This window comes from Pteropus medius, unplaced genomic scaffold (assembly GCF_902729225.1).
Source record: "Pteropus medius unplaced genomic scaffold, Ma_sr-lr_union100, whole genome shotgun sequence".
Classification (NCBI taxonomy): domain Eukaryota; kingdom Metazoa; phylum Chordata; class Mammalia; order Chiroptera; family Pteropodidae; genus Pteropus; species Pteropus medius.
This window is the reverse complement of record NW_024349568.1, coordinates 187215-199821: the sequence shown is the minus strand read 5'-3', so window position 1 is coordinate 199821 and position 12607 is coordinate 187215. Positions and strand designations below refer to the sequence as shown.

The following is a 12607-nucleotide window of genomic DNA, read 5'->3' as shown; positions in this document are numbered from 1 at the left end:
CCCTCACTCAATTTGTAACTTGGGGCAGACACTAAACTCCTTCAAGCTCCATTTCTACATAAAGGAATGGAGTTCATAATAATACTACCTCATGGCTAGATTTATTGGTAAATTAAATTGGACAGTCCATAAGGTGCTAAACTTAGATTACATGGCATAAAAATATTGAAATGTATCTTCTATAATAACAAATATTTTATAATAAAGGTCTGGATGACAACTCTTAGCTTGTGATATAAATTTAGAATCCCTAATTATCTTGACAAATGTGTCATGAAGCCACCCCTCACTCAATTTGTAACTAAACTCCTTTAAGCTCCACTTCTACATAAAGAAATGGAGTTCATTATAACATTACCTTATGGCTGGACTTATTGATAAATTAAATTGGACAAAGTCTATAAAGTGCTAAACTCAAAACGTGGCATAAAAATATTGAAATGAATCTCCCATCATTAACAAATATTTTATAATAAGAGTCTGGATGACAGTTCGTAGCTTGTGACATAAGCACAAAATCCCTAAGTATCCTAACATGAAGCCACAGAGTGTGGTGCCCATGATTGCACATCAAAAGAACACAGCTCTCCGCTTATTGTAGAGAGAATAGCAATTCTCTGGAGACCTCAGTCTGTGTCCCAACACAAATTTGCTTTATAGATCAATGGGACCTGTTCTTCACAGATTTCCTTCTTTTTTTTTTTTAACCCCACTGGAGACAGGGAGGTTTGTTGATGCTGATGGGGCTAGGAACCGGGTTGGTGGGGGTGATGTGGGGCCTGAGTCAGTCAGCAATGCATAAGGCCTGGGCACGTGGGGACAAGTTAGGGCACATTCATCTTCTCAGGATTCTGTGGCTCCTTCTTTGGGGAAGGACGAGAGCATCTTGAGGGGGGAGTAATTCAAAGAGCAACAAGGGAGAGGTTGGGGATAGTGGAGGTTCCTAACCTGAGAGAAGGCACCACAATAGGCAGCAACATCTGCGTGGAAAGCTGGGTCAGCTGGTCAGTAGGGGAACATGGGGAGGGCGCACGGGGTTGGCTTCTTGGGGAGAGATCCAACCTTGGGCTAGGTGAGCTCTCAAGAATACCTGGTATTCCAGAGGAGACTGGGGCAAGGCCCAAAGCCCTTTTCCCTGTGAGACTCCTTAAAGGGAAATAGGCATTCAGGGAGCCCCATGGCTAGGGGTGCCAGGATTAATCCTTAAGGCATAGATGGGGACAGACAAGGCTCCAGAGCACAACTAGAAGTGATCGGGAGGCTGGTGCAGCATTCAAGCTGAGTGCCAGGGTCACAAGAGGACACAGGACTAGCCACACTTGACCAGTTTGGAGATGAGCATAGCCTGATTGCCTCAGAAACCACTTCCTTGACGCCATCCTCCCACAGGGCCTAGTGCTCAAGGTAGCACATAGCATGGATCTGCTTGGCTGGTACCTGGCCCTGCGATGGTGTGATGCGCACCTGGCCCTTCTCCTTAGGCACCACAGGGTGTAAGGCTGGGCCCTCAAATCCTTCTTGGTGCCCATCAGGAGGATGGGCACATCAGGGCAGTGATGGTACATCTCTGGATGCCACTTGTGCCATCCATTCTCAAAGAAAGGCAGACTGGCAAAGGAAAAAGAGATGACAAAGACATTGTCTGAGGGTAGGACAGTGAGCGGAATCCATTGTAATCCTCCTGGCCCTCTGTGTCCTGCTAGGATCAGGTTCACTGTGAGCTCATCAACTAACTGCACCTTAGGGAGTTGTGGAGGGGGTTGTATTCCTTGGGGAAGGCATCAGTTGTATAGCAGAGGAACAGGCAATTCTTTCCCACATCCCCATCGCCCACCACCACACACTTGACACTCTGCATTGTGGGTGCAGCTGCTGCAGTGGAGACAATGCCCCCTCCCCATTCTGGGCCCCTAGGATGCAGTGACCTGGAGCCCTCCCTGTCATGTGGGAGCTAGGGGCGGCAGGAGGCTTGAGAAGTACCTGATAGATTTTTTAGTCTCAGACTTCAGAGAAAATATGAAATCAAGGTTGGAATAAGGTGGTAGGAGGTTAGACCTCTGGGACATTGAGAACACAAAATCATAAAAATTAAGTTCATTTGACTTCTAACCTGGTCTTTTGGGTCATAGAATCATTAGGAAAAATTCCTTTCTGTTTATTCCCGAGGCCCAGAGGGAAATCGTGCTTAGAGGTTGGCATAATAGGAGAGAGATTTGCCTGAAGAGTAGATAGAGAGAGCAATAATACCTCCTCTGTGCAGTTCCTCACTAGGTTTGGAATGCTGCCAGAACCAAGGACTCTTTCTCCTCATCACAAACTCTCAGGAACTCCACCACCGAAGACATTAGATATTTTTCCCCCTCATGTCCAATTCTTTCTACTATCTCTGTTTTTTTAATTGAGTTCTTTAAACTTCATTAAATACAGGACGGGAAACTAGTCATATGATCTGGCACATAATTAATTTAGTACTATCTGACCCTTGTGAAAAATCAGAAAAACCAGATAAGCTTCAACTGAAATCCAGTTACCGTTTCCAAAAAATTACAAACAGAAGCTAAATGAAAACAGTGAATAAATACAGGACAGAAAACGATCAGATTAAAATGGAGTGCGAAGTTTACCTGTCTATTGGAGGCCTACCCACTTGAATTTGGATACTGTTTCTATATTCTTTAAGGGAAAGATAATTTGATGTTGACAGCTTGCCTTGTCTCATTTTATTCCTAGTTTTTATAGATGGAGTTGAAAATAACATGTCCCCAGGAAGTCATAGTGTGCCCATCTGTGAGTGCACATGTGCATGTGCATGTGTGTGTGTGTGGTGGGGGGGAGTAGGATGAGCAGTTCTCAAAATGGAGGTGTCTGAGATCATATACTCCAGAATGTGACCCTTGAAAAAGAGAGATAAGAATTGTTAACCAACGATAAAATGGGGATCCCTTTCTGTTCACAAGATTCCATGGAAATAAAATTAATAAACTGCAAGAAACAACTTACAGATGAAAGACTCCCTGTGTCTTGAAGTATCAGGAGTAGCAGTTCCCCCACGTCCTCTGACAGTATCTGTCATCACTCTGCCTCTTGCTCATTCCCCTGGACTCACTGGCTGTTGTTGAGACTTGAATGTCTGAAACAAGCTCATCTTCAGCACCTCTACACTGGCTCTTTCTCCTGCAGAACACAAATTTCCCCCCAAAACTTGTGCTTTTTCTTCCTTGAGGTCACTGCTCAAATGTCATCGTGTTTTCAGGTCTTCCTTAAACCCAGTAAAAATAACAATCCATTCACTCTATTTTATATATGCTGTTTTTCCCTACATAGTACTGCAATTGCAGCATTTCTACCATGTTACTAATGCCCATTTATGTAAAACTTAATCTTTTAAATTCATAGTTGTGACAACCACCACATGCTACCAGGAAACGATACACGACTTTCAGAATTCCTCCTTCTAGAACTTTCAGAAGAACCAGAACTGCAGCCCCTCATATTTGGCTTCTTCCTCTCCATGTACCTGATCAGTGTGCTTGGAAACCTGCTCATCATCCTGGCCATCAGCTCAGACTCCCACCTCCACATGCCCATGTACTTCTTCCTTTGCAACCTGTCCTTGGTGGACATCTGTTTCACCTCCAGCACCGTCCCAAAGATGCTGATGAACATTCAGACTCAGAGCAAAGTTATCACCTATAAAGGTTGCATCACACAGATGTATTTTTCCACATTCTTTGGTTTGTTGGATGACTTACTTCTGACTGTGATGGCCTATGACCGCTTTGTGGCCATCTGTCACCCCCTGCACTACACAGTCATCATGAACCCCTGGTGCTGTGGGATACTGGTTCTGGTGTCCTGGATCATGAGTGCCTAGATTTCCTTGTTTCACAGCTTATTGGCGTTGAGGCTGTCCTTCTGCACAGACTTAGAAATTCCCCAGTATTTCTGTGAAATTAATCAGGTGATCAAACTTGCCTGTTCTGACACCTTTCTTAATGACACAGTGATATATGTTGCAACGGGGCTGCTGGGTGGTGGTCCTTTGGCTGGGATCCTTTACTCTTACTCTAAGATCATTTCCAGCTCAGGGGAACTATAACGCATTTTCTGCCTGTGCGTCTCACCGCTCAGTTGTCTCCTTATTTTATTTTACAGTCCTAAGAGTGTACATGAGCTCTGCTATTACCCACAGTTTATACTCATGTGCAGTAGCTTCAATGATGTACACTGTGATCAAACCCATGCTGAACTCCTTCATCTATAAGCTGAGGAATAAAGACATAAAAAGGGCTCTGAAAAGATTTTTTTGGGATGGCAGGAATAAAAAGACATTAATCATGAATGATGTCTTTGAAAATCAGAACACATGCCAAAAAATAAAAACAGCAGATTATTATAATTTTCCTCAGTTTCGTTTGCCTTAATTTTTATCAGTTAGCTAATGTGTATAAGTGTCCTGAATGCTGCGATTTATATCAGTTGGATTGTATCCTAGAAATTGTTCTGATCTCTGCTCAGATACTCATGATCTGCATCAGCTGGGAGTCTCTACACTGTGTGTCTCGAGTTCATTCATGATGTCATATGATTCTATAGTGCATCCCTCTTGAACCAAATTTTGACAGTTCATTTATATATGTAGTTTAATCTTCTGGTTTACAAAAATAGTTTACCAAGTGTAATTTGCCTCATATTAATGTCACTGTTTTCATATCCATATAAGACACATTGTTTTTTACTCAGTGATATTTCTTCCTCCCCTAATTAAATTGTGACTCAGCTACCTGTGCCATGTGTCCTACTTTAAGCCATGTTATTAGACTTTTTCTGCTGCACATTTTTTCTTTTTTAATTATTTTCTTCTTAAAAATATTGCTCTGACCTTCATTAATAAAATTATATATGTATCAAGAGTGCAATTCAATAACACGTAATATGTAATATTGCATTGTGTGCTCACCACCCAAAGGTAAATTTCCTTTATCATCAAATATTTGACCCCTTTCTTGCACATATTTAAAATTTTTAATTTACTGAATTGAGAGTATATATTGCTTGGTCCATTATACATAATTCAGGAAACTGTATGATAGTTTTAAGTACATCGTTATATAATTGTGAAAAATTGATTCTCCCTGAGCATCAGTTCCTTATTTCTGATGGGAATGTGGGATAATAATAATTCTGATGAATGTGCTACAGAAGAAATAAATTTTGTAGAAATAACTTTTTGAGACGAAGAACTCTTTCATGAGTAAGTATTTTGTTTGTGTATATGTGTATTTATATACTGTTTTTTAATAAATAAAAACACCCACACATATGTACACACAGAGACTTAGTAATCCCATCTATTATTTTAAAAGGAAATTGGAGAGAAATTTGGAGAGGATAGGAATGAAAATGATGATAGGTTGAATTAACGTGAAATTTTTTAAATATAGAAATTAGAGACAAAGACTTAAAGCAGAATTGCTGTCTTGAATTTTAATAACGAATTGTTTTCCTATCTGAATGTCCAAAGACCTCAAAGTCAGAATCACATTTACATTTCTGCAACGGGGAATTCCCTGTACCAGCTAATGGGGCAAACTCTCCAAAATGACCTTAGATTTTTTTCTTCTACAAGGGGGTGTGGGTGGAAGTTTACACAAAATGTCCTCACCCAGAGGAACCAAAATGAATGAAATGAGATGCTTGAAGTCAGTTTCCTACAAAACAATTATTGGATAAATGTCTGTATAACATTGCTATTGCTGCTATAACAAATTACCACTCTAGGGATTTAAAAGAAAGAAATTGATTCGCCTATAGTTCTGAAAGTCAGAAGCCTGAAGTGAGTCTCATTGAACTAAAATCATGATGTCTGCAGTGCCGGTTCCTTCTGGAGGCTTCAGAAGAGAATCTCTTTCCTCTCCTATACCAGTTTCTCGTGGCCACAAGCTTTCTTTGGTTCACGAACTTTTTCTACCTTCAAAGCCAGCAGTGTAACATCTTCCAATACCCCTGTGATTCCAACTATTCTTCCTTCTTGTTCCACATTCTAGGACCACAGTGATGACATTAGTCCCATGTGCAAAATCATAGCCAATATTCTTAAAGTCAGGTGATTAGCAAACTTATTCCATCTGCTACCTTATTCCTTCCTTGCTATGAAAAACAACATATTACAAATTTCTGGAAATTTCGATGTGGGTATCTTTTGGAGGCTCTTATTCTGCCTAGTATAAAATTTTCTTAGCCGTATATATAAAAGAATGGAACAAGGTACTTTTCCAGAAATATATAATATAATGTCAATCATGAAATTGATATAAAATATAAAACAATGAATTTATAATAGCCTCTGGAATGAGTGAGTACACTATTCCTTAAAAATTACATGCAGAAATGACTCTTGGTTCAGGACACCTAAAACTACCTATGCTCTTGATTCTAACACAGAACCACCGCCTTGCTGCTCAAAGAGTGGTTTTCAGACCAGGACCTAGAGCATCAGCATCACCTGGGAGATGGTTTGATTCTCAGAATCTCTGGGCCTGCAAAGATTTGCAGAATCAGATTTTGCATTTGAACATGAATCTTAGGTAACTCGGATGCACAGTGAAGATGAAGAAGAGATGGTATAGAATAAGTTTTCTCTCACCTTTGCATGTTGACAATTGAAGAATAATCATTACTTGTGCTTGGTGTTGTAGGTGTTTAACAGCCTCCCTAGACATTGCCAAATAGCCCAGGGACAACGTCATCACAGGTTGGGAACCGCTGGCCCAAAGTTTGAAAACTGGAAGAATCCTGACAGATTCCAATCAAGGCCCATCTCTCAGTCAGTTTGTAACATGGGTCAGACACTAAACTTCTTCAAGCCCCATTTCTATGTAAAGACATGGAGTTCATAATAATACTACCTCATAGAATTGACTTTTTAAAAATCTTAAATCAGACAGTCTATAAAATGCTAAACTCACATTACATGGCATAAAATTATTAAAGTGTGTCTCTCATAATTAACAAACGTTTTATAATGAGGGCCTGTAAAACTGCTCTTAACTTGTTCAAAATTCCTAATTATTTTGACAAATGAGTCAGGAAGCTAAAGAGTGTGGTGCCCAGGATTGCATATACAAAGGAGCACAGGTCTCCCGTTTTTGTAGAGGGAATAGCAATTCTCTGGAGACATCAGTCTGTGTGCCATCACAAATCTGCTTTATAGATTAATGCTACCTGGTTCTGATAGATTTCTTGGTCTCCGTCTTTGGAGAAAAATGAAGTCAGGGTTGAAATAAAGTGGTAGGAGGTTAGACCCCTGGAGAGCATGGAGTTCATGGACACAGAGAAATAAACACTAAATTCACTTGACTTCTAACCTGGTCTTTTGGGGTCAGAGAATCATTAGAGAAAATTTCCTTTCTGTTTATTCCCGAGGCCCAGAGGGAAATCACGTGCTTAGAGGTTGGAATAACAGGAAAGAGATGTGTCTGATGAGCAGAGAGAGAGAGAGAGAGAGTGGTAATATCACCTCTGTGCAGGCCCTCAGCTCGTACAGCATTGGTGGACAGGACAAGGTTGTTGCTTTTGACTCCTAAGCTGGCTCGGAACTGATGCTTCACTCCTTCCTGCTTTCTCATCTGAGGACAGAGTTTCAGTGTCCATCCCAAACCATCAGGTAGGAATTCAGACTTCCACACAGAAACTATCCTCTCGGAGACCCCACTCAGGTAAGACTTTGAGCCAAGCAAGTAGTTCAGGAAAGGGTCAGAGAGGAACCTGAGAACATTTATGAGCTACATGAGAGCCCAAACAGCCCCGCCCAGAGACAAGTGATTACTGTGTTGTATTTTTGGTGAAGTAACTAATATATCATTAGTTATTTAATATTTTAATAACCATTTATCCGCAATACAGGGTTTATAGTTAATAAGTAAGTGATGGTCATGGGAGTCCATTTGAGTGACACTGTAGAATGAGCGAAGATGCATAAAACGGTTGCAGTAAAATGAAAACGCATCTGAGGAGTTTTGCTGGTCGGGGAGTGGGAAATAGAGTGTCAGGTGTAGAGGACAGCGCAGTGAAGTGAGTGTTGGTATTAAACTTCGAGCATGGGTTGTACTTGACCGTGTTTTGCATTCACTGAAAAGATTTAGTAGAGAAGAGTTAGAAACTACCTTGCAACAGCCATTCCTGAGACATACATGGCGGTATCTTCTCCCATGCTAGTTATTCACATGAAAAATAATTATGTAATAAGTCTAAAGAGGAATACCAAATAGTTTTACTTTGAATTATTTCATTACTGGTGAGGCTGCACAGATTTTCGGATTGTGACTTCTTTACATTCTCCGCTGCACCAGTTAAGAAATTCCTTTCCCACTTTCAGGCTTTACCCCAGTGGTCACTGTTGCTAAACTTTTAATGAGAAATTTTGTCATGCCCTTGGGGAATATAAACTGAGGACTGACCTGCTTGTAGGCAGAGTATAGAGTGATGAGAAACAAAAGTATTGTAGTTCAGTGAGGGAGAAATTAAGGTCACTGGTTATACCTTAATTTTTTCTCAATTTTATTTTATTAGTTTCAAGTATATAGTCCATGGGTTAGACATGTGTATACGTCATAAAATAATCACCCTAATTGCTCCTTCTCTTCTCTGGTTTTCCACCTAGCTAATATAGTAATGCTAACTGCATTCCCTATGCCATGCTCCCCAGTAGTTGACCATCTATCAGCTACTAATTTGTACTTCTTTAACCCTTCATTCCATTCTCCTAGCCCCAAACCCTCCTTCCCTCTGTTTGTCACCAAATTGTCCTCTATCTTTGTGAGTCTATTTTTGATTAGAGGTTTCTCCAAAACTTAAAAATGGTTATACCTTTTACCTAGCAATTGCACTTCAGGGTATTTATCCAAAGAAAACCCAAACAATAATTTGTAAAGATCTATGCACTTGAATATTCATGGCAGCACAATTTACAACAGCAAAGATATGGAAGCAACCTAAATGCCCATCAAGAGATGATTGGATAAAAAAATTATGGTTCATGTATACAACGGAATATTACTTAGCCTAAAAACATTAAAATCCTACAGTTTGCAACAACACAGATGGACCTAGTGATTATTATGCTGAGTGATGCCAGACAAAGATAAGTACCTTAAATTTTAATGCATTAAAGACATCATAGTCAGATCACGTTTACACATAGCCAATGTTGACTTCACTGTACCAGCTAATGGGGTAGAATATCTCCAACTCAACTTAAAATTTCTTTTCTACTTCATGTGGGTTTTTAAAGTCAAATGCACTTACCCAAAGGAAGTTAATGAATAAGAGGCTTCAATTCAGGTTGCTCAGTAAATTTTTTGAATAAAGGTTTGTATTAGATTTATATTTCTGCTGTAAAATATTCCCACATTATGTTTAAAACAAAAAAATATGTATATGCTCTCACAGGTCTGGATGTGAGACTCTTAAACGTGTCTCATGGGTAAATATCAAAATGTCTGCAGGGCTGGGTTCCTTGTGAAGTCTCTGGGGAGAATCTGTTTTCTTTCCAATTCCAGTTTGCATTCTGGCCTCCCGCAATCCAAGGCCCAGGCCCCTCGTCGTTCTTCAAAGCCAGCAGTGTAGTATTTCCCTTTTGTGTCCTCTTCTGCTGTAGAGGAGCATGTGGTTACCTTATCTCACCTGGATGATCTTGTCTCATCTTCTACCTGAAAGTCAGCTGACTAGCAACCCTGTTCCATCTGCTACCCTAATCTCCCCTGCTTTAAAAATATCACATTCAAAGACCCTGGGGATTAGGATGTGGACATCTTTTGGAGCTTTTTAATCTGCCCACTAGGAAATCTTTTTCAAAAGTGTATGATTATGTTTCACTCAAGTGTCCTCATATAAAAGAAATAAACATAGAATTTATCACAGCCTCTGGAGTGAGTGAATATACTATTCATTCGAAATTACATGCAGAAGTGATTTTTGGATTAGACGACCTAAAATTGCCTACTCCTGACAGGACCTCAGCCTTGTTGCTCAAACAAGACCCCAGACCAGAACCTGCAGCATCAACATCACCTAGGAGCTTGTTAGAAATGCAGAGTCTCTGGGCTCTGCAGGACCTGCTGGATCTAATTCTACATTTCCAGGAGGATCCTTTTTGATTCGTAGGCACACTCAAGTTGAAGTGCAGGTTTAAACTAGGTTTCCTCACCTCTCACTATTGACATTAGGGGCAGGATAATAATTTGGGGGGCTGCTTTTCTGTGGATTGTCAGTGTTAGCAGTATCCCTTCAGATGCCAGATACCTCAGGGACAAAATTATTTCTGGGGGAGAACAACTGTCTAGAAGCAAGCTGAAAATGTCATAATCAAGGCCCAACGAATACTCTGATATTAACTTTGTGCAAATCACTAACCCCTTCTGCTTCTCCCCAGGACCTTTGCACTGGCCATTCCCTCTGTGAAATACACAGTTGCCCACGTAACCTGGCAACTCTCCACTTTCTTCCTTCAAGTGTCTGTTCGAAATCATCTCATATTCAGGTCTTGCCTAAAAACCAATATAAAACACAATGCCCTAACTAATTTCTCCTTTAGACCTGCTTTCCTTTTCTTCATACCACCTGTCACTGTCTGATATGTTATATATTTTTATTATTTTCTTCTACATTCTTTCCTCATCATTGAATTGAAGGGACTTTTGTTCTTCAGCATCTATACACACAGCCAAGACAGTGCCTAAAACATGGTCAGCAAACAATTAATATTCCTGAAATGCATGAAGAATGTCTCATTTAAATGTAGACTACATGACCCCTTAAAAAAAAAAAAGCTGATTGGAACAAAACATCCAAATGTGAAATGACACAGGAAACCCCAAGAGGGGCCAGATCCATATAAAACATGTTGAAATTAATTTCTTGACTGCAAAATATAAACTTTAGCATTAGAGCTATGTGAGTAATGCCAGTTTGTATGAAATTTACTCACGTTATTTACCTCTTTCTTGCAAGTCACCTCTTCCACATGGAACCAGAGAATTTTACAAGAGTTTCAGAATTCCTTCTTCTGAGATTTTCAGAGGAACAAGAACTGCAGCTCATCATATTTGGGCTCTGATCGCTGTATTTGGAAACCTGCTCATCATCCCACCTTCACATGGCCATGTACTTTTTCTTCTCTAGCCTGTCCTTGGTGGACATCTGGTCTACCTTCATCACTGTCCCAAAGATGCTGGTGAACGTCCTGATACAGAGCAAACTTATGTGAAAAAAACTATCACCTATGAAGGCTGCATCACCTAGATGTATATTTTCATGCTCTTTATGGTATTGGATGACTTCCTCCTGACCATGATGGCCTATGACCGGTTTGTGGCCATCTGTCACCTCCTGCACTACACAGCCATCATGAACCCTTGGATCTGTGGTTCTAGTGTCCTGGATCATGAGTACCCTGTATTCCTTGTGGCAAAGCTTAATGGTGTTACAACTATTCTGTACAGACTTGGAATTCCCCCATACATCTGTGAACTCAATCAGATGGTCCAACTTGTCTGTTCTGACACCTTTCTTAGTAACATGGTGATGTATTTTGGAGCTGTCCTGCTAACTGGTGGTCCCCTAGCTGGTGTTCTTTACTCTTACAGGAAGACCATTTCCTACATAAGTGGAATGTCATCAGCTCAGAGAAAGTATAAAGCATTTTCTATTTGTGCGTCTCACCTCTCAGTTGCCTCCTTATTTTCCTGTATGGGCCTAGGAGTGTACCTCAGCTCTATTGCTACCCACAGCTCACAGTCAAGTGCAGTAGCCTCAGTGATGTACACTGTGGTCACACCCATCATCTATAGCTAGAAGCATAAAGACATAAAGGGGGCTCTGAAGAGATTCTTTGGGATGGCAGCTATAAAAGGGACAAGCATCCTGAGGCTGAAAAGGTGTCCTTGATTCCTGGCTTCAGCCATCACAACCAGAATCTTTCAATCAGATTGTGGTTGTAGGTCATGCTCCTTTTATGTATGTGCTCGAATTTCCATTTGTGGAGTTCAACTTCTAAATATAATTTAAATATCCGCTTTATTAAGTTTTCTACTCTGTCTGTTGTATAGACAGTTTTTCTTCCTGTCCTTTTTCCTGCTTTCACAAAGTTTTTTTTCCAAACTTCATCAGAAATATTTGGAAATTCATGTTTATTTCATGGGCAACATGGATTTCTGAAGACTGATTTCTTCTCAAATGACATATATCAGTGTAAGTAATTTGTTCTTGTTTTACAAATAGAATCGTCATTACACATGTGGCTACTAAGACCATTCATATAATTCCATTGCAGGAAAACTTGAAACTACACTTTTCACTTTTGTGACCCTCGATCTTTCTACATCAGTACCTTAACCACTCTTCCTGATAATGTAGGTTTCATCATTATTCCCTTTAAATCTCAGCCTGTTGATAGTGATGCTATAGGTGAGGAAGGCCTGGGGCACTGGCCTGGGCCCCTACTGCTTGTTACTCAGACCAGGGTCAACGTTGTGGCTGAACCAGATCCTGATTGAAATTGCAACAACCACCAGGGAACTATGAAAAAGCAAGGTTTATTACTCACAGG

At 40.3% G+C, this 12607-nt stretch overlaps 3 pseudogenes; 2 read left to right on the top strand and 1 right to left on the bottom strand.

The window, feature by feature from the left end:
* Positions 1-1203: 1203 nt before the first annotated feature.
* On the bottom strand, positions 1204-1858 carry LOC120619001 (rho-related GTP-binding protein RhoG-like; annotated as a pseudogene).
* Positions 1859-3412: 1554 nt separating this feature from the next.
* LOC120619000 (olfactory receptor 7A17-like) lies at positions 3413-4424 on the top strand (annotated as a pseudogene).
* Positions 4425-11155: 6731 nt separating this feature from the next.
* LOC120618999 (olfactory receptor 7A10-like) lies at positions 11156-11853 on the top strand (annotated as a pseudogene).
* Positions 11854-12607: the final 754 nt, after the last annotated feature.